General features: G+C 39.5%; 1 long non-coding RNA gene across 1 annotated transcript in view; it reads left to right on the forward strand.

Moving 5' to 3' along the window:
- LOC137454529 (uncharacterized) overlaps window positions 1–22,823 on the forward strand; it is a 167,269-nt gene extending 144,446 nt beyond the window's left edge. Inside the window, exon 5 of the long non-coding RNA XR_010990630.1 lies at window positions 22,760–22,823. This is a non-coding gene — a long non-coding RNA (uncharacterized lncRNA). The remainder of the gene's footprint in view (window positions 1–22,759) is intronic.
- Window positions 22,824–23,292: the final 469 nt, after the last annotated feature.

The raw sequence follows: 23,292 nt of genomic DNA on the forward strand, positions 1-23,292 counted from the left end.
CAGTACTAGAATCTATATGGAAGAACAAATGATGTTTTAATGTACTTATTGTATAATAAACCATCCCAAGTGCTATTCAGGAAAATATTTTACTTTTCCAAAATGTTGCTGGATGCAATTGTCCTGTTTTAAAATTTACTACCCCCCAACAACTTTGCAAGCCAAGTGTCTTGGGGAAAAATGAAGCATCCACACTGTTCTGATAAATCAGGCAATAAGTGCAGGACTGACAGATATGATGGAAGCCATCACAGTTAGCCTATTTCCTTGTTTATTGCAACCATTTTCTGTTTCATGAAAATACTTCCATCTGCCTAGAGTATAACTTAGAGCCAGGGTAAAAATCTGGGTTTCTCTCACCATACACAAGCAGACTAACTCAATCATTACAGAACTTAAAATGTCACATCAGCAGTGTCACATCCTCAGTTCCTTTAAATCCTTTAAATTGGACTACTCAACACATCTAAAACAGCCAGTTAAGAAGCATATGTCATGTTTTTAAACCACATCCTAGTAGCTCCTACTTATTTCTATCCTATCAATAACTGGACAGCTCAGTTATTGGAGTGCCAGTGTACAACAAATATCTGCCACGGCACCTTACCTCACTCCAAGGGGCTGCTTTTCCTAGCCATTTCAGAATGCAGTTTTTCTGCATTCCTCTAGCACTCCTGTTTTCCAGCTCCTTTGATGTTTTAAATACTCCAACAAAGTAACTATAGCTGTTCTATACTTGCACTCCAAACCATATAAACCCTTGATCTTCTGTTTTGATATACAAAAGACAGGTGCAGACACTCTTAATTTCCCCCCTCCAATTATTTATATATAATTTGCTTTTTGGTCCTGGTAGTTAAGATTCTGGTTATTTGTCTCTTTCACTGTCCAGATGTCTTTTAAATGGCTTTATATGACATTTTTTCCCAGATGTAGTTGATCATACTACTGACCTCTGCCCAGCTGCATTGGCTAAATTGATGTTTATTTCTTTCTGTTCTAAATATTTCAACTACAATTTGCTTAGAAGCTAACATTTTCAGATTAATGCTTTAAATTTGTAGCTGTTCAAACATATATGTTCTTTTGATCAATATTCCAGCCTTACTGAGACTAACAAAATAGTGAAAAGGGATGGCAAATATTTAATCCCTTTCCTTTACCAAAAAAGTCCTAACTCTAACCCAGTGTGTTGATCCTGACCAAGTGACTGTCACACATTTGGAAGCTACTGATCCACACAGCAGTTAACCTGAACAGGCATTGGTCTGTTTTCTGCTTCATAAGTCCTTGGTTGCATGGTAAGTTCAGCTCCTTGTACCAAGGCCAGCACTGTGGCCTGGCCTTTACCTAGCAGGGAAACAATATTTCATGAGAACATCATTTACAAACAGAGTTGTTCTCTTATGAGGAAATTATGTAATAGCTTGAATGGCCAAAAGGGAGACCTTCTTTCCATAGAAAATCCATCCAGGTACTATCCAATGCTACACAAGCATGGGGTGTCCAACATCTGAAGGGACATAAAATTTGCTTACTATGATTTATTCTCATTCTGGTTTATTGAAGTAGTTATCTTATTAAGCCATTTGTTGTCAAGCTTTTCTCATCAAGATTTACAAAGTATCCTGCACTCTCTCTCATTCTTCACCTCCCCTTTGCTACAGCCAGTGAAGAACACAGTTACCCCAAGACTCCAAAAAATCCTATCATACTGGTTCAATGTCTTTTTTTTTCCATCAGATATCTCTTACCAGTTCCAAACTTCATCTTTGCTTTCCACTTGTCATAGTCTAAACATTATACGATATTCCACTGTTTTAAATAAGTCAATAGCCAGTAACCATTTTTATTTGACAAAATTTTGTGTCTATTAGTCATATTTCAGAGGGAGATTTTGTACTGGCTTTTGTTTCATAAAGACTGAAAAATCTTAATTTTTCACACACACACACAAAAAAAACCACATGAAGCATTTCCTTGAATATGAAAGATGACTCATTTGTAACATGATTTGGGAAATAATCAGACACAAATGGAAACTGTCACAGTCTAGTTTCTGCTGGATTGACTTCCACTGATCTGAATAACCCTGGCTCCTACAGAAGCCAAATGGAGCTTCAAATGTGCAAGTCCTTGTAAAATCAATCTACATCTAAGCATACAGCATTCTATTTTCCTTCCTTTACTTGCTTGCTTCTTGAATTCACAAAGGGCATAGCAACATCTTTAAACATACCCTAGATTTTCTGGTGTTTAGTTCCCTTATCACAGCATTTCCTCAGGTCACATGTCAACCACTGACTGGATCTAAAGTGGCAGAACAGGGGTGATAAGTGACAGAAATATGTGGCAATGTTTGACGGCTGTAAAAAGCAGTTTAACATGACTGGTTAAAATGTATAGGAAGGTTTGTTAAATAACTCAAAGCATTCTCCATTCTCAGGTATTAGCTACAGGACATCCTTTCACTGAAATAGTTTCATCCCAGGACTGAATACTCACTGATTTTTTTATAATGGCAAAGCTGGAATATGTTAGGACAATTCCAGAGCCTCTGGAGTATTCTCATAGTATCACCTAGGAAACAGTAGAATAATTCATCTTAATATATTTTTGTTTATTTGTTTTGCTCTATTCTATTCTATTCTATTCTATTCTATTCTATTCTATTCTATTCTATTCTATTCTATTCTATTCTAAAGACCCTCAGTTTAGAAAAGGTGTTTAGTCACTCTAACATGTCCAGAGTAGGGCAACAAAGCTGGGGAGGGGTTTGGAGCACAAGTCCTGTGAGGAGAGACTGAGGGAGCTGGGGTTGCTTAGCCTGGAGAAGAGAAGGCTCGGGGAGACTTTATTGCTCTCTACAACTACCTGAAGGGAGGTTGTAGACAGGTGGGGGTTGGTCTCTTCTCCCAGGCAACCAGCACCAGAACAAGAGGACACAGTCTTAAGCTGCACCAGAGGAGGTTTAGGTTGTATGTTAGGAAGAAGTTCTTCACAGAAAGAGTGATTGGCCATTGGAATGGGCTGCCCAGGGAGGTGGTGGAATCACCATCACAGGAGATGTTTAAGAAGAGACTGGATGAGGCACTTGGTGCCATGATTTAGTTGATTGGATGGTGTTGGGTGATAGGTTGGACTTCATGATCTCGAAGGTCTTTTCCAACCTGGCTAATTCTGTTCTGTTCTGTTCTGTTCTGTTCTATTCTATTCTATTCTATTCTACTCTACTCTACTCTACTCTACTCTATTCTATTCTATTCTAACTTATTGGAAATTTGTTATTCTAACTCCATATCTTGACATGTCACATGGCTACCAGCATAGACTATAGAGAAAAACGTCCTTGTCAAATACTCCTTCCAAAGTTTTCATCAATGGTTAAGGAAATTTCAAAAACTTCAAATTGTTTACTATCTTAATGAATAAACTTACATATGTTGTTTACTTAGACATGGAGATATGATTCACATCAGTCACTCTCAGATTGGATGTAGCACATGATATATCTTCCACTAGATGCTTTGGCTTCTATTGACAGTGATGTTCACCTTATAAATAAGAATTCTGGACACCATTGCAATATACAATAAGCCATGTGGAAAGCCAAGAAAACTTGCTACCACTAAAGCTGCATTTGTGCAGCCATGGTATAAAAAAGGAATTAAGAGAACTCTGCACAGACAGTACAGAAGCCCTGAATATTAGCAGTTGTTAGCTAATAAAAAATTCAGAGTTTTGTTTTGTTTTGAGCCCATTGGAAGCTGGATGACAGAGGGAGTTATGACAGCAGGGAGACAAGCTGTCAAAGGAGCACCAATGTGTAGTGAGAGAAGACATTTCAGAAAATAGAATATGGCTCCATTTCTGCTTGTCAGGGTTCAATGAGGTTGAATAGCTCTGAATTCACTGCTCAGAATGGACAGCATACACTGATGACTAGTAGCAACCAGCCGTTCTGCAAACTACAAATCTGTCTCAGAAGAAAATGCATGCCCAAGCACTTCCTGAGTGTGATGTCTGGTTGCATAAGCTTGCTCTCTCATGGTGATTAATGTGATTGTCAAGCATTTACCAGTACTGGCACTTTGGCCTTTTTACAGTGGCAAATGTTTACTATTGAAACATAATTGTGTCCCTTTTTATAGCATGTTCTGAAAAAAGAGTTAGTACTTCCTTTCTTTAGCTTGCAAAATTAATGTATCCCTTTGAGTAAATTCATTACTGAGAAAACAGGAAAACATGATAAAAAATACATGGAAGACTTCCTAAATCTAGACAGCTGCTATATATGTTGGGAAAGTGCCCAGCTGATATAGAGTAAAGACAATTTAGTTCTGCATTGTATCTTTCAAGCAGAAATCAAGAAAATGCATGTTCTTTATCTCTGCAATCCTTTGAAAGACCTGTCTGTAGTGAACCAGAGCTAGAGATTCTTGAAATCTGAATATCTAGAAACAAATGTCTTAGATGTTTTCTTCCGGAAAAAAACCTCCAAGGCTAATTTGTCCTATGTGCTGTATGACATTTTACAGACAAGGTGCATGTCCTAAATACACTGATACAAGAGAGTTCCTTTCCAAATCTGACATACAGAGCTGAAAAAGCTGTTGCCTTAACTAAAATTGTTTACAGTGTGAGTCCTGATACTCACGACTACCTACTGAGAGAGAAAGAGCAAAACTCAGGCTGATGTTGATCAAGCTCTCGGATCAACTTTGTATCTTGTCTCCACCACAAGTGAGCAGAGAGGATGCCCCTCTTCCTTAGGTCAGAACCTCACCAAGCAGCTTCTGCAGCATACCAAATCCTACCTAACCTACTAACCTACCTAACCTACCTAACCCTGTTATTTCTCCTGGAGCCAAGGAGAGGGTGTCAATGACCAGTTTGAGTCCATATAGCTCCACCTGGGTATAGATGAGGAGATGACTAAGAGTTTGTGGGTCAGAATTAAAAGCAGGGCAGGGACAGTGATATAGGGGAGGTCTTCCACAGGCCACTCAGTCAGGACAAGAGAGAGGATGATACCCTCTACAGACAGGTAGGAATGGCCTTGTGTTCATATGCCCTGGTCCTCACAGGGTACTTCAACTACCAACAGTCAAGCTAGTTATTAAAGCTACAGTGATGTCAGCCTGCAACGGCGATGCAGACATAGTTAATGTCAGATTAACAATTTGTGTATGTGGAAAGTTGAACTGCTGATTTCATTTGATATTATAGGCATTCATTGGAAATCCATCTCCTGATGGGGCATACTTATTTCTAAATAAATATCACGTATTGTGGAGGACTGGCACAGCAGGGAGTAACAACAATCTCTCTCTGGGTAGCTTTTGCTAAATAGGCTGCAGGCACACATCCATCTCTTATTCAGGATCATATTTTATTTACTTTGTTTTCACTTATGCCTATTCCTTATCCTAAGTTTTCTTTTATTGCTCATTTTCTTTGTGTCAGTTGCGATTTTCCAGGTCACGTTTTTCAGACACCTTTCACCATATGCAAAGAGACTCTGCAAATAGGATATACACAACTTACAAGTATAGAATCACTATTTAGCAGCTTACATAACTACAAGACAGCAGAGATTACCTCGGTATTCAGCTAGGTGTTAGTGAGCTCATCACAGAGCTGTCACTGGTCCACAAGGCCAAGAGCCAGGTCCTGCACTTGGGTAACAACAAACTGATGCAACACTACAAGCTTTCGGAAGAGTGGCTGGAAAGCTTCCAGGAAGAGAAAGACCTGAGGGTGTTAGTTGACAGCTGATTGAATATAAGCCAGAAGTGTGATCAGGTGGCCAAGAAGGCCAACAGCATCCTGGCCTGTATCAGGAATACCGTGTTCAGGAGAAGTAGAGAAGAGTAGATTTAGATTGGACATTAGGAAGAAGTTCTTTACTATGCGGTGGTGCAGGCCCCATTGCCAGAAACATTCAAAGTCAGACTTGATAGGGCTCTGAGCAATCTGGGCCCCTCAGTTTAGGAAGGATGTTGACTTGCTGGAACGAGTCCAGAGAAGGGCAATGAAGTTGGTGAGGGGCTTGGAACACAAGCCCTATGAGGGGAGGCTGAGGGAGCTGGGGCTGCTTGGCCTGGAGAAGAGGAGACTCAGGGGTGACCTTATTACTCTCTACAACTACCTGAAGGGGGGTTGTAAACAGGCAGAGGTTGGTCTCTTCTCCCAGGCAGCCAGTACCAGAACAAGAGGACACAGTCTCAGGCTGTACCAGGGGAGGTTTAGGCTGGAGGTCAGGAGGAAGTTTTACACAGAGAGAGTGATTGCCCATTGGAATGGGCTGCCTGGGGAGGTGGTGGAGTCGCCACCACTGGAGGTGTTCAGGAGGAGACTTGACAGGGTGCTTGGTTGCATGGGTTACTTGATTAGGCGGTGTTGGGTGATAGGTTGGACACGATGATCTTGAAGGTCTCTTGCAACCTGGTCTGGTCTATTCTATTCTATTCTATTCTATTCTATTCTATTCTATTCTATTCTATTCTAATCTGTTAAGGATGTCCCTACATACTGCAGGCAGGTTGGACTAGATGATCTATTATGGTCTGCTCCAAACTAGTGTATTCTGTGATTCTAGTTTCTACAATCTCTGCACCTTCTACTAAGAAGGAAATTAATAACAGCAATGTTTTCTATGTAAAACAAACCTGTTTTCTGTGGGAAGAGTTTAATTTTCTTTAGCTAGCAGGCAGGAAGTTATATATTCATATAAATTTGGGTTCCCATGAAATAAGGAGAAGTTTTTGAGAGAAACCATATTTTGTTTTTCTCTCTTCCACTGTTCTCTGTTATTCATCACTCACTGTTTCAATTCTTGTTAAGCTGTCACTTAGCATTTTTTTCCTCAGGAATGATAGCTGGGCACGCTGCTTTCACTGGCTAGAAAAATGCCTACTCCAGAGAGTAGGCATATCATCTTCTGGACTGCACAGCCTGTACCAACATGGTACGTGTCCTTGACATCAGATCTTTGGCATTAATGTATGTAGGTGACAAGGTCATTAGCAGGTCAGATGGTGTAGAGGTTACACAATTCAAGTGACAACCAAAAAGCTAATGTAACTTCCTAGAAATAAAAAGGAGAAGGAAGGAAAGGAAGGAAGGAAGGAAAGGAAGGAAGGAAGGAAAGGAAGGAAGGAAGGAAGGAAGGAAGGAAGGAAGGAAGGAAGGAAGGAAGGAAGGAAGGAAGGAAGGAAGGAAGGAAGGAAGGAAGGAAGGAAGGAAGGAAGGAAGGAAGGAAGGAAGGAAGGAAGGAAGGAAGGAAGGAAGGAAGGAAGGAAGGAAGGAAGGAAGGAAGGAAGGAAGGAAGGAAGGAAGGAAGGAAGGAAGGAAGGAAGGAAGGAAGGAAGGAAGGAAGGGAGGGACAAGGAAATTCTGAATACTTTATAAATAGTTGTCTGATAATTAAAATTGAGTTCCTGAAGCAATATTTAAATGGTTAAAATGTGCCTATAAACCCACAAATACTGAAAAATACTTAGAGTTTAACTTGATTTTGAAAGATAGTAACAATATTAAATTAACTATATTAAACAGGAACCCAACTATTGCCATTGACGTGTCTACAGCACCAGCACAAATGCAACTTCTGCTGTGGGAGGCTATATAATGTCTACCTAGATTTTCAAAAAGCCTTTGACACTGTTTCCCACAGAATTCTCATGGACAAACTGGCTGCTCATGGCTTGGGTGAGCACACTCTGCTGGATAAAGCACTGGCTGGGCAAACAGGCCCAAAGTGTGTTGGTCAATGGAGTTAAATCCAGCTGGCAGCTGGTCACAAGTGGTGTTCCTCAGGGCTCAGTGTTGGGACCACTTCTTTTTCAACCTGAATGCTTCTGTGATTCTGTGATAATGTCTTCATACAGTTTTTCTGTTCTAGAGCAGTCTTGGAGAAAGATTCTGCAGGGATGAAACTTTGAAAAGATGATACTAACCTTCCTGCACCAGCACAGAAGTCACAAAGAAGAATGAGGTCTCTTCCCTGCCAGCATTCAAGCTGCAAGTGTAGCCGGATTAATTCCATCCTAACCTGTCAGCTCATAAGTCCAGGCAATTCTTTTATGCTATGGTGGGTCCTCATTTCCCCCTTTCACTCCTGCTAAGTCCATGCTATGCTATCCAAGTCTTAACACTTCTCAAAAGAAGATGACAAATTCATCCCAAGATCTTCAGAGAGGCTGTTTTGACAAAGTGGAAGATTATATGAGATACAGAGGAATTTCAAGCAAAGGATTCAAATCCACACTCAGATTAACTTTAGATCAGGAGGGATTCCATCATACACAGGACATTATCATGGATTAATACAGTCTGAACACAGAAATTTGTGCTGAGCCATCACCAGTTTAGTTGAAGATATTGCACTCAGGTAAACATAGGATTACATCCATCTGATTCACCACTGTAAAAGTTTACCATATAGACATCTGTAAATGAGTTGGTCTGGTAAATTTTACTGTTTGTAGAAGGGAAATAGGATCTTCTGCAGTGTGACACCCCCACCCCATCCTAAAGTGTGCACTTAAAATGGATCAGACAACTTAAGCCTTGCAAGCACATCTATTTCTCTCTACTATCATGGGAGTCAAGGCTGACTACATCAGATACAGTTGTCTACACTACTTATCTCTAAAATCAGGTGTGATGAACTTCATCCTGGTGTCCATGGAACGTCTCAGGAACATCCATTGCATTAATTCAAAAACTTGACACCTCTAATGATGGAGAATTTGAGAAGTGGATTTGCATAATGCTTTTGTTTTGCATTTCCACTTGGAAAGCACAGTGCTTCAGATTTTGTCCTGCCCGTGCTGTGGCTGACCAGTACTATCTGTGTGCCATGGCAAAACACAGTCTCAACTTACTGTTAGTTGCAGAACATGCAAATGAAACATTTTCAAACTTCAGAGAAAATACGGTATGAATTTCAAAGAGTAAAGATTTGACACCGTTCTCATTTTGTCCCAGCTGATTCCCCCCTCCTGAGGCTCAGGTAGGATGTCAGCCTTCAAGTGAGATGAGATCCATTTAAAGGCTGTGACATTGCAGGTGTCAGAAAAATCACAGATTCTACTTGAAACCAACATTTTTAATTACATTTGGCATTCCCATGCATATTGCTGTCACTTCTCTACTGCTGATGGCAATAGGCTAGGGAATGTCCAGCCTAATTAAAAACTTTCATTTCTAATATATTCAGTGACTTTTATGTGCTTTCAAACCTTAAGACTCCTGTATTGAGCAAAGCTGAATGGAAACTCTAGTGGTCTGACACCTCAAACACCTCTCACAATAAGACTCTGCCCAAGTACTGCCAAAATGTAGCTCCCAAAACAAAGATCAGGAAGCAGCTGACTTCATTCTCCCACTCTTCTACAGAGCCTGAGTCCTTTTCTAGTAGTAGCTGCCTAATTGATCATATTGGCTTTTGAAACCAGAACTGGAGGAGAGGTAATGGCACTGGTGCTGCTCTCTACATTCTTCAGAATAGCACTGTGGTTAGGTCACTTCACCTAGGAAGAGGAAAATGCATTTTAGATTCTCTTCTAGCTGACAGGTTTCAAACTTGCTCAGACAACAAACAGAACAATAGGTCAAAGTTGCTGTTCACCCCTCCAGCCAAAGCAGAGTCAGTGGAAAATCTGGGCAGCAAAAGTGGAGCAAATGAGGAAGATGCCAGCACTCTGACCTTGTGATTAAGGCACTCGTTTAGGACAGGGTAGAACGGGTAGACCTGACCTCTACTCCCAGAGGAAGCTCTTCAGGTGAAAAATCAGGTGAACAAGCTGCCATGATTCAGAGTGCATAGTGTTGAAGTTTTCATCCTCTTTTTCCAATTACCTCACTCAGAGAGTGAGGTAATTGCTCAGAAGAGAGCAAATCAGCAGCAAAGGTTTTCAAGGATCTTTTAGATTTGCTTCAGTAAAACCTTTTCCAAATATATACTGAAGTGTTAATTCCTCCACCATCTTAAAACCAGAATACTGACAATCTTCTACAATACAATATTTCTCACTAAGCAGAGCTTCAAATCCTGAGGATATATATTGCAGTTTGGTGTCAGACACTCCATAGGACACCTAAAGGAGAATTAATTTATGGTTGCAGGAATTAAGCGGTAGCATAAGCACTACATCTGATCCCTTCCTAAAGTAATTCATCAGAGAGATGACCTGTAAGGTTAGATGGCACTATGGTATCACTCACAAGTTCTTCTTACAATGAACTAGGGAAATGGACAACTTAGAATGACAGTGAAACACATAGCTACCATTCCATAAAGTGACCTTCATGCAGCAAAATTTTAGAGTGTAAGGGAAACTTGTTGCTTAGTATGAGGAATTGTACCAAAGATCAAACAAGGCATTTGAGTACATTTAGCCATTGGATTGTCAGGCATCACTGTAATTTCTCTTAAATCAGTATGTCAATCAAATCTAAACCATACTGCCATATACATACTTACAATGAATTTAAAAGTTCCACAGAATCACAGAATAAGTAACCTTTATTTAGAATAAAGCAAACCAGGTTGGAAGAGACCTTCAAGATCATCGCGTCCAAACCATCAACCAATCCAACCCACCTAAACAACTAACCCATGGCACCAAGCACCCCATCAAGTCTCCTCCTGAACACCTCCAATGACGGCGACTCCACCACCTCCTTGGGCAGCCCATTCCAATGGGCAATCACTCTTTCTATATAGAACTTCTTCCTAACATCCAAATGCCAGGTTGGAAAGAACCCCAAGGGTTATCTGGTCCAACCTTTTTAAGTGATAGTGTAGTTTAAATTAGATGACCCAGCACCCTGTCAAGCTGAGTCTTAAACTGACCAATGTAGGGGAATCCGCTACTTCTGTTGGGAGATTATTCCAATGTCTAACTGTTCTCATTGTGAAAAATTTTCTTCAGGATTCCAATCAGAATCTCCCAAGGAGTAACTTACACCCATTATCCCTCATCTTTTCCATGGGGACTCTTTGTAAAAATGGAATCTTCATTGTCCTGGTAGCCATCCTTTATGTACTGGTATGTGGCAATAAGGTCTCCCCTAAGCCTTTGTTTAGGGACACCTTACTGCCTTCATCATTGACCTGTGAGGCTGGGGACATCCATATTTTTTTCTTTCCTCATAATTTTTTAAGGAATTGCAGTGGTTCTGCCCCCACTGGGTGGGCAGAAGAAGAGAGACAGAGACTGACAGAGAGACAGAATGATCACCACAAAATAATAATAACTTTTAAAAAGGGTAAAGAAGGCTAACAGTCTATTGACCTCAGAGTCTTTTCATCTTTAATGCCGAGGAAAAATCTGCAAAGACTTCAGAGACTACAGGTGCCATCACATAGCATTCCATCTTGATCTAAGCAGCACAAAATTGTAAGTTTGTATATTTATACCTGTGACTCCTGCCATCTGCCCCTGACATCAGGCTGGAGCATTATATACGAGGACTGCATATCACATTATGAAACATTACGTGCAGCAACCTTCTGTCTCCAGGGACCACACTTCAGTTATTAAAGAAAGAGGCAGCAATCTCCTCCATTTGATTCTTGGCATAAGATCTTCTCTCTAAGCAACAGATTAGTATTATTTTTTAAATTATTTTCTATAACTGTTATGTATGTATTATTTATGTCAGCTTAGTGGAATCATTTTATTAACAAGGAACTGAACCATGCATCTAAACCACATTAAATGAACAAATTTGGAAGATACTTGAATATGAATGCAATAGTCTTTTATGCTAGGGTGAGTAAATAATATCTTACCACTAAGACTTCCTTAGGAATCTATTAAAATTTCTGTCATTTATTGAAACTCTCATCATAGTCTTTCCTCCTCCACATTTGATCTGTCTGTGCCCCTTAGCCAACTCATTATGCCTTGTCTAAGAAAGAATCTTTCTTCCTTCTGAAATGGGAAAGCAGGATCACAAATCAGAACACACTGTATTTTTATTGACACTCCATTTCTATAAATTTCTATTAGTATAACAAAAGTTCTTGCACTGTTAAGACCCATAGGGAATTGAACAACTGAGATACTCACTCTGCCCAAGCTTTCTCAGGCCAGTCCTTAAATTCCTTTGGATGTATCTATATGGCAGAATTCAGTGCTGTGAAAAGACAGCCAAGTTAGCACACAGGAGATATGATTAAACATTACTTTTTACAGTATTGTGAATGGAATCAATACCATATGCTTATTGGTCAGTAACAATAGGATATATCTTTGAAGGAGAACCAGGGCAGCATAGCTACATACTTCTGGTCTAGATCATTCCATGAAGCATGCTCTGCGCTGCACAGTTGTACCCTGAGAATCCCAGGCAATAGAATCAAGAACAATAGCCTTCTTTGGCAACTGGTTAGAAGTTCAAACTTTCTTACCACAGAAATGTGTACCATTCACACCATTGTGAGACCTTTTACATTTTGATCAAAATGCAGGACAAAGCATTTTCTGTGGTGTCTTGACAGATGTCACAAAAGTGCAAAATCAGAATTGGCCTTAATGGTCTTGCAAACTGCCACAGAATTCATAAAGAGGTGTCTAGACCCAAAGGAACCCAACTTGCCAACCCCATGGGATTTTAGTGTCTCAAAGACATCCAGCAGATTTAGACGTGCAGTCTAGTTTGCCCTTCTAATTGCTCAACCTTACTCCTCCCATCAGAATTAAAGATTTCCAGTTCTTTAGGGACTAGTGGGACATGAAAGAAATTATAAGAGATCACAGAGAAAGTTTCAAAGTTTAGTTAACTCCCATTAAGTTAATTATATGTTTCCTGCATTAGGTTTAATATAGGAGTAGAAGCTGAAAGGCTGATTTTACCACACATTAAACACTCACTGTGTTGTGAGGTAGCCTGTTCTTTTCATTTCATTGGCAAAAAGGAGAGCAAGTCCCTTGAGAGCTCAAAAGCAGGCCTAGGCTATTAAACAACCTCTGAGAGATGAAATGAAATTCACATGAAAGTGGATTCCATCCAGAAGTGCTCTATCTTCACCCATCTACTCTGCAGTCAGAATACCTGGCCACTGTGAACAAGGCAGTGAGCTGTTATTTTTTAATATATGCTAGAAATGTTCTTCCTGTTTCCTGTTTTCTCCTTCCCCTCCACATGAGCAGAGGAGGATGCACAATGTCTCCAAGGGCTGCTTTTATGGTGCTTCAGCCTGTGACACTTGTCTTGCACTGGGCTGTGCCTAAAGACACAGACTAGGTCGGGGAGGCGTTGGGGTGTGTGGCAAGTAACAAACATGTCAGCACTGTAATCAAGAATAGGAACATCAAACTAACAGAAATAACCATGCTGGCTTCACTGAGCTGGAGGAAATAAGAACTATTCATAAAAGCTAGTTTGCAAAAATTACTTTAATGTCACAAGATATTGATAGGCACTGCATGGTGTTCATTGCTGTACAGGGAAAGTACTTTAAATATTACTTTTGTCTTTATGATGTCCTTTTAAATCCTCATATATAGACTCTTGCATTGTTTCCAATCATCTTGGTCCTCAGGTTCTCAAAGAAAGATGTGAGTGTAAATAAGGAATAGGAACAAGTAACTCCCAGCAGGCTTCAAATTATTTTCCTCTGTGGCTCCCCTACCCCAAATCTCTTCAGATTATGTGTAGTACAAGTGAAATGCATCACGTCTTGTGGCATGAATTCTCATTTGATTTAAAAAGCTAGCTCTAGGTTTCGGTTTTGTTGGTTTGTTGGAGTTTTTTTGGTGGGTGTTAGGTTTCGGTGGTGGTGGTGGTGGTTTTGTGGAACATTGTGTTTGCTAGGATACATGTAAGATAATCTTTTCCTGAAACCATATAGGCCTGTGTTTACACATGTTGCACCACTGACTATAGTTACATGAGGATCAGTTATGTAAGTTGTAACCTGAATGCATCCTTGCAGGACTGTATCCCACAAATCTTGAAGAGAGGAAGACTGAGGAAAAAACCTCAGTTCAAAACATCTTGCAGCATTGCACTGAATAGTAACAGATCATAGTTTTCTTCATATGGTTCAATGTGGCCATTGTATACTTTTTAAGCAACCTAACTTAATCTCTCATGTATTTTAAGAAGGAAAGGAAAAGGAAGGCTTATCCTAGGTGTTTTGCCTTTTTATTTCCTGCCATTGCTACAAGATTTAGCAAAGCTGGCATCACTGAAATGTTGATACAGCATGCAACATGCCACATAGTGAGGATGCCTCTCTTTTGTTCCTGACCCTTTTCAGAATTCCACAAGACAAATGTATTTCCAGCACTTGCAGGCTGTGTAGCATGCCAACAAAGAATCTGTGTGCAGTCTGAGCTTTCATATTGAAGCATTTATTTTTCTTTTCATTTTGAAATGCATTTCTTAGTCTATGTCTGTCACTATAAAAACTGACAGATACTTAGGGCTTTGCCCTAAGGTCACCCTTCCTAATCACTCCACTTTTGCCAAGCTATCTTACCTCTTAGTAACCTTCCTGGGATAGGCATAGAGCCTTGAGTAGCATCTGAGTGGTTTGGATGTGCGTGAGTATGAACAGGATAAAGTCTACAGATTATTTTAATTAGAATTAGATAGTTAGATATATCAAAGAGACTGAAGTACAACAGGACTACAGGTGAAATAAAGAGGCAAAGAGTCTACAACAGACACGAATGGTGTGTGACAGGCTGGGTCCTCTGAAGGTTCAAATGGAAAAATGGGGAATGTGCTCTCTATCATTTTCAGATAAGTAATTCAACATTTAACATTTGCCCACCTTTTTTTAGCATCTGCTGCATATAAATGACTGTATATTATTCATAATATTTCCTTCAATATGATTTGATCTTCCCACTCAACTCTTAATAAGTCCTGGTTTTAATTAGGCCACCTGCAACTAGTAAGGTAATGGAGGCGCAACTTCAAAACTATGAATTCAAGACAGTAACTGAAGCCTCACATAAAGAAATTCATCATGAAGAATAACTTGACATTATTGTTTGACATTTTGTGTTTCTGTAATGTGATAAGTAAGAATAATTTCCTCTTGCCGTAATTCTTAGAGGACACAATGCTCATTTAATGCAGAATTTAATAGATGAGAAAGTGCTCATGCAACGGAAAAGATTAGAAAAAGAGGTACACAGCATGCATCTCAATGCAACCTTTCCCACAAATCTATTTTAGCTATTGCAGACCAACTGTTAACTCATGTGACTAGAGACAAATATCAGGGACCACTGGTGGCTGTGCCACTTTGGATACTAAGGAAGACTGACACTTGTCATTGCTATCATTGGTTTGACAGAAGGTAGCAATCCAATTTTCTGATAGTTTATATGTGTCACTGTGAAAGGGTACACTGCTGAATTGTCATTTATTATTTAAAGGCACAACAGTTATTACATTTCTTGGGAACACATTCAAGGGGTACACTAATGATGAGTAAGTAAAGCCTGAGCAACACACTGAGATTCATAATGATTCACCACAAACAAGCATTCTTCAAAAATAAGGAGTTTGCAAAGACACTCCATGCAAACTAAGGTTAGTGAGCTCAGCCCACATTCTCAAGTAAGCTTGTTTCAGTTGAAGAAACAAGGATTTAGACACGAATAACAAAAATTCCTGAACAAAAATTCCTGAGCAGTTTTAATTAGTTACTCATCCACAAGTTGATAAAATGTAGCTAGATCTCTAGATTGTAATTTATGTTTCTGGAAACACAGAATTTGGCAAAAGCATTTAATAACCCACTGGAATTTACATTTTGAATTGCCTTTTTTCTAAAGGACAGTCCTTATAATTCCATGATTTAATGATAAATGAGTTATTTTTAAAAAGCAATGAGAATACACTATGGAATGGATGCATTTCTTATTGCTTCTTTAATAACAACAGTTTAATGTAAGGATCAAATTTGGGAGTATGAAAACATGAGACAAGACAGGACTATGTGATAATGCCAGTGTTTGTGAGGTCATGCTAATGGGACTGAAGAAGCAGCAACGTTTTTTTCTCAGATAAACCTTTCTCGGTAACAAATTCCATTGCTGACAGATTTTATTTAGTTTTCAAAGCCAAGTCTTCTACTTCCACATCATATCATATCATTGCATGAAAGTGTGGCAATTAATTTTGAAATTTTCCTTCTGCCATTTTTTAATTACATGAAACAAGACTATCAAATATGCTACCTATCACTCAATAATTAGAACTGTTAATGTTTTTAAGCTTGCCTGCGAAATTACTGTATGATTGCTTCTCACTTTAGCAGAAGAATGTAAATATATTCCACTGTGAGTCTGCAGCAAGTCAGGAACTTTAACGCAATATTGTGCAGCTATGACAAGGCTTGAAATAGATATTAAAACATATTCTTTACCTCTGTGCCTGAAAATTGTTTCTACAGTTATGATTTTGGATGAGCATTGCATGATTTCCCTCCCACTCATGCCTTTCCCCAGTCCAGAATCACTGCATTTCCTGACTGTTCCTCCTTTAAATCTGTTACGAGATCAATAAAAGTCTGTGAGACATTGCTTTAAGCCTTTCAAATACGCCTCAATATGTGCCAAAGTTTGCCCAGACTTGGCAAGTCAGAGCATCCTTACTGCTTCATGAATTGAAAAACCTGCATCAAAAGTTCCCTAGAGACCTATTATCTGTGGATCACTGACACAATAAACCAGAATAGCTTTCAAGGAACCATTTGGGTCAGCGGTGTTGCTTTGTACATGGTACCTGGGGAATCTTAAATCTATCACTCACTGACACAATTCAGAGGTATTTCAGACTACTCAGGCTTTGCTTAGGGTGCATTAAGGCAATAAATCTATACAACCTCCCAAGCTCAGCCTCCTAAATATCCTTATTGAAGTTTCCTGTTGAAATTATTGATGAGTCTGTAGCTGACCAATTGTGTGAACTTACTTCTTGGTTTAAAGCATGTGTCTGCCACAACATAACCCTGTATACCATTCTGGCACCACCTGGTGATCAGGAACTGTGTCACCTTCTAGGAGTAACTAAAAGATTTTTGAGGAATGTGTGTCCCTTGTTTATCATCCAGAAGAGTGCTAAGGATACTGCCATAAACAACCTTCCATAGCTCAGGAGCACCAACCGGCTATCACTGACCTGACGAGCTTTTAACTGTCTTTCTCAGCAGCTGCAAATTTCATTCAGCTCCTGCCCAGATTTTGGCCAACACACAGCTCATGCTAAGGCTTCATGTATGCTTGGAGCAGTTCCATTGTATCAAACCAACGGGTAGGCAGGCCAGAACAGTCACTGTTTTCTGCAGCTTGCTGTCTCCTGCAGCCAGAATCCCTGTAAACTGATTGACCAGCAGTTTTCTTCAGAATCTGCTACTCACAGAAATGGGATACTCACAGTGTAAATATATTAGTTTACTCCAAATGTTTCCGAAGTGGATCCAACAGCCGTTGGACTGATGAGTCTTTTGTGCTCTCCATATGAAACGATAGACAACTGTGCCATGACTGAGGAGGAAAAATGAGCACTGAGATAACTGTCTTGATCATAGGTGCACAAATTATGAGCTGCAAGCTGCAAGTTGCAAGTTACCAATTAGAGAACTTGTGAGCTGTAAGCCTCATTAAGTGAAGCTAGTGAACCATGTTAGACTAGTCTGTGCAAACAGAATCGAGTCCTTGTTTGTTGCATTTGTTTGCTTAGTCTTCTAGTGAGCTCACAAAATAAAGTTTAAGTTACAGATTATGGTGTCCTGTAAATGTGAGAGATCCAAATGCATTAGAACAGTAATCTTTCTATGGAGCTTAAATGCAGACATGCAACATCTGCACTGATTTCATGCAGCCATGTAGCCTGGGATCCAATTTCACAGAAAACAGTCAAGTTGCAAAAAAAGGTTGTGAAAAAAATTTCTCTGGGACTTCCTCAAGATGGGATCTGTACTGAGTTCAGGCCCCCTCCTATGGGGCTTGCTGGAGGCACCTTCCAGCTCTGCCTGCATCCAACCTTGTGCCCCGGTGGTCTTGATCCTAACTCTTTCCTCCTGGGCTTTCCAGTGAGGCCTCAGACATGCCTTGTGGCAACAGCTCTGTGGGACATTGAGCAACCTCAAACACATTCCCAGGCCCACGTACCACCACTCTCCTCTTGCCCAGCTCTGGCATGATCCAGATCAGGAATATTTGTAAGATTCTGAGCAAAGTCTCAAGGTAGGGTTAGGTAGGAGCAGTAGGTACACAGACATGAAAACAGCATTATCAGGCAGGACATAACTCTTTCCATAGTCATTTTCCCTGTGATGCTGGGCAAAGATGTCTTCTTCCTCATGTCACAAGCCAGTCTGTTGTGAAGTGGTTGTTACAAAACACAGTATCAGCTTTGGGAAAGATAAACTCAGATAAACAAATATGATCCTATCCATATCTGGATATAGGAAAGAGTGACAGGGTGAGGATGGTGAGTCAACCAGATACCCAAATACCTTAAATGTCTACATATCATCACCAGAACTGTGAAGCTAAATAAGAGTTGGAAATCTTACTACATGAATAAGGATTTGACTAAATAGTTATAGCATATATTTTGCAGAAAGTCTCACATGACTCACTTGCCAATATTAAAGTATATACCTTTTTCACTAAAAGTAGGAAAATAATGACATGTTACCCTGTATACTCAGTGTCAAGCTTGCAGCTGGGAGACCCAGGATATGGATGAAGTTGAGCCAAGTGAAGGAAGGTTTATTCAAGGTTAAGAAAATAAAAGCTTGTAGGTGCAGTCTTTGGGAGCAGTTGATTACAAGCAAGGAAGAGGTTTTTATCTGCAGGAAGTAGAAGTATCTGACTTTCAGGTAATGGGAAGTCTCAGCCTGATGAACGTCTAGGGAAAGAAATGTAGCAGGACAAAGCTGTCATATACGTTAGGGAAATATAATCTTACTCAGTCTCTGACTTTATCATGCCAAACTGGTTGGACAATTGGAGGCTAGATAGCAGCTGACAGCAGATGGCTGTCAAAAATAGATGAAGTTCCACTGTAGTCTGTCCTGGCTTTAGTACTGAGCAACATTTTCATTAAGAGTCTGAATGTTAAATAGGCAGCTTCTTACAATCCTTTTATTGCATTATTACAATTATGATATTGGTGGGGAAAACAAACAAACAAAAACAACCAACAAACTTAAAAGGGCTGAAAAGAGCTAGCATCATCAGAATTCAAATGTTCTTAACAAGCAAGAAATGAACTACTGAAGAACAGGAAACAAGTCACTATGAATAAATACAGGTTTCTATTCTCAGCAGTAATTGACTGCACAAATGCAGGATGTACAACATCTGATTTAGGTAGCAGTTCTTTAAAAATCGATCTTAGGGATTACAGTAGATCACAAACTGAACATGAGTGAACAATGTCCTACTCTTAAGAAAACCAGCCACATTAGGATTTATTATTAGGAATATGAAAAGACAAATGAAATAGTCCCGTTGCTCTGTCTAGCATGGATTAGGTGCCACCTGGAATATGGGATCCATTTCTAGGCACAGAACTTCAAAAAGTTGTAGCAATAAGGAACATTAAAACCTGTTATTATTTAATCAAATAAAATATGACTAATTTGGAAGCATGATAACAATCTTCATGTACACTAAGAGACGCTGCAGCAAGCAATAAAATACTCAGTTCTTCATCAGTGATGCACAGGGCAAGAAATGCTAGAACTGCAGCAATAAATATTCCTGGTAGGTCCTGGTTTAAGACAGCCTGCTCTCACAACCAAGCCCACACACACAGAGACAGGAGGGAAAATAACACACACACACACACAAATCCTGGGTTGAGATAAGGAGTGTTTAATGAAATGATAAGACATACAATTATCTTAGCCTATGTCACAGAAAAGCACAGCAAAAGCAGAAGCAGCAGCAGAAGCCAGTGATAAAGCAGTTCCCCCTGCAAGACTGCAGACAGCCCAGAGAAACAGACCAACACCCTAAAACCAGAAACCAAAAGCAGCAACCAGAACAGGAAGCCTCCCGTGTTACAATCCAAACTACAAACCCCATGATACTTTGCTCCAGCCAGCAGTTTATTTTACAGCTGCCATGAGATGTCAGCACAGTGTTGAATAATTGCCATTAGATTCAACTGGCTAAACCCATGACACTGGGAATATCTAACTAACAGTGAAGGAGCAAAGCCCTTGAATATGTTGCATGGGGAGATTTGGAAGTCCCCTATGCTGGAAGCATATTGAAAAGGCTTATATACATCCTTCTGTCAGAAAAGATAAGATATATTTACAGGACCAGTCTTGGATGTGGCAGATCATTATAGCCTTTTCTGATGAAAAGAAATAAAGTGCCACTAGGCCTCAGGGGATTTTTTTTTTTCCTCATTTTTGTAGCTCCTTATTTGTATTACAGAAGTAGCATTCATCACAACGACATTTGGTCACTTTTCATCCATTTAGGATCTTTTTCCAAAGTATTTTTCTTCCATTCATGAAGCATTTTTTATTATTTTTTCTTTTTACAAAATCAGTACTTAATCTAAAGACTTTCAGGAATACAATATATCTGGTAGTTAGGTAAACTGTACCTTCACAAACACCAGGAAGCCTTTCAAAAAGAAATTAATTAGAATGCATCAGAGGCAATACTGACTCTCCTAACAAGATCATAAGTATATTTTACATCCTCACAGTCTTAAAGCTGTATATCAACATTATTAGGTTCTCTCTTGTGTATATTTTCAATATGGTTTCCTCAGCAACTGTATTTTGGGTGGCTTTTCTATGGCAACCAAAGATGACTGCTTATTTTACTGTTTCAATTAATAATCCATGACCCAAACCATAAAAGAAATAGTTAGATAATACATCTACAGAAGGCTAAATAAACATATGTTACACAAGTGCAAGCCTGCTGTAAGAAGTTATTTTTCTGATGCAGGAATAATACAGAAGTACATCAATAATGAGACTCTGTATTTCAGTGCTTAAAATAGGAACTCTGGTCTCAGTTCTAGCCCTACATAGAGGAGGGCACAATAGTGGGGTTTGCAACATATGTGACAATCATCCATTATGTGAGAATCAGATTATGTCAGAATCAACTCCTTATTTATGAAAGCAGAATGAATTTCCCAGTATGCACTTCTGTCCCAGTCCTGCCCTCCTGTCCCAGTCCTGCCCTCAATTACATGGGAACAAATCTGTTAAGTCAAAGGAGTCTCTCTGTAAAGCTAAAAGAGAATTGGGCCTTTGTCAGTTTTGCCTGAAGAGTTTCTAACCACGCTTAGCTGATCCACTGCTTTTGTTATATAATGGGCAGCATACATTTCTCTAAGACTTCATTAAACTGGTGACAAAATATCCTCAATCAAAAGCATTTCAGATTTCAGGATGGTAAGCACAATTTTTAATACATTTTTAAGCAAATATTGGTTTCTGTCCTTATTTTGGAAAAATATAAAAGAGTATCCAGATGATCTTAACCCTTTTCAATTTCCTCTTATATAAGAATTATTACTGTTATTGCAGCTCTCCACATTTCAGCACTTTGTCATCTGACTTTGAAGTGCCTTTAACTTTAAATACAAACCTAGAAGCCTTGTTCATGTCACCGGTCTGTAATTGAACATTGCTTTCATAAGCCATGTCTATACAACTCTTTTCTCATAGCATCAATACCCTTACATTGCACGCAGGTAACATCACTCACTCTTTCAAAGTATATGATCAGCTTGTGTAAATTAACTTCTGCAAGGTCTGAACATCAAAACACGGTAAATGTTGGGACTTGTGCAAGTCAGTACACGGTTACATTATAATAGTAGTAACAGGTAGCAAATGTACGCAATGTGTAATGTCGTTGCACAAAGAGGGCTAAGTCATAGTATCATAGTATCATAGTATCATAGTATCATAGTATCAGTCAGGGTTGGAAGGGACCACAAGGATCATCCAGTTCCAACCCCCCTGCCATGGGCAGGGACACCCCACACTAGATCAGGCTGGCCAGAGCCTCATCCAGCCTGCTCTTAAACACCTCCAGGGACAGGGCCTCAACCACCTCCCTGGACAACCCATTCCAGGGCTTCAACACTCTCATGGTGAAGAACTTCCTCCTCACATCCAGCCTGAATCTCCCCACCTCCAGCTTCATTCCATTCCCCTTAGTCATATCACTACCTGATATCCTGAGAAGTCCCTCCCCAGCCTTTTTGTAGACCCCCTTCAGATACTGGAAGTCCTGAAGACAGCATCTCATGACAGACCATGAAAATGCAATGGTGGGGGGGAACCAACCACAAAAATCTACACAATTATATATGCCTTTGGTTTTGTTTTTTTTTTGTGTTGTTTGTTTGTTTTTAAGTTTTCAGTCCCATTGTCTTCAGCTTCAATATATTCACAGGAGCACCTTTCCTATTTCAAAACATTTAAAATTTTATGCTGTACATGTGGTGTGCAAGTATCTGAAGGTGTGATGTGGTTACATAAATAGCTATATTAACCCTAATCTTATTCAATATTTGACTACTCAACTCTTCCAACACAGTTAGATGGGAATTCATGAGCAACAAAATCACCCCTCTCCACATAAGCCAGGGTTCCATAGTTTTAATGATCTTTGATCCCTAGGTCATAATGGAAATATTTCAGTTATTCCATTTATTTGGAAAAGTGACTAATCCTAAAAATAGCCACACTCACGTATTTTCTCTTTTTTTATAGCAACTTTGCAAGCTGATGCACTTTTCTACAATTACTCTCTTTCTAAAGAAGGTCATACCAGAGCCATCATTTTCTAAAGAGAATGCAGGGATTGCTGAAGAGAACATTACCTCCTGAGTAATCTAAATGAAGGTGGAAATACAAATCAAAATCCTCGTGTGCAGGTGCAGAAGTACCCACTCAATTTTCAAAATACAACACCAATCTATGCATTCCATGAATGAATACAGAAGCTTTCACTGCTTCATAGCACCATCACATTCAATGTCAAGATGTCCTTATTGTTTAGCATCAAATTTTCCAAGTGCTCCAAAATCCATATGCTGACCTAGACTGCCTTGAAAATCTACAGAACTTTAAGACAAGAATGTATGAGCAAGGCACAATGCAGAGAAATACCATACTAAAAAAGAAAAATAAGAAGAAGAAGAAGAAAAAAAAGAAGAGGGCAACCCAATAAAATACACTGGTTTTCCCCTCCATACACCAATAAGCTATGGCTTTAATATGTCTCAAATCAGTATGTCAAGGCT

Source organism: Melanerpes formicivorus, unplaced genomic scaffold, assembly GCF_026170545.1.
Source record: "Melanerpes formicivorus ecotype bairdi unplaced genomic scaffold, bMelFor1.0.p_v2 SCAF_3, whole genome shotgun sequence".
Lineage (NCBI taxonomy): Eukaryota > Metazoa > Chordata > Aves > Piciformes > Picidae > Melanerpes > Melanerpes formicivorus.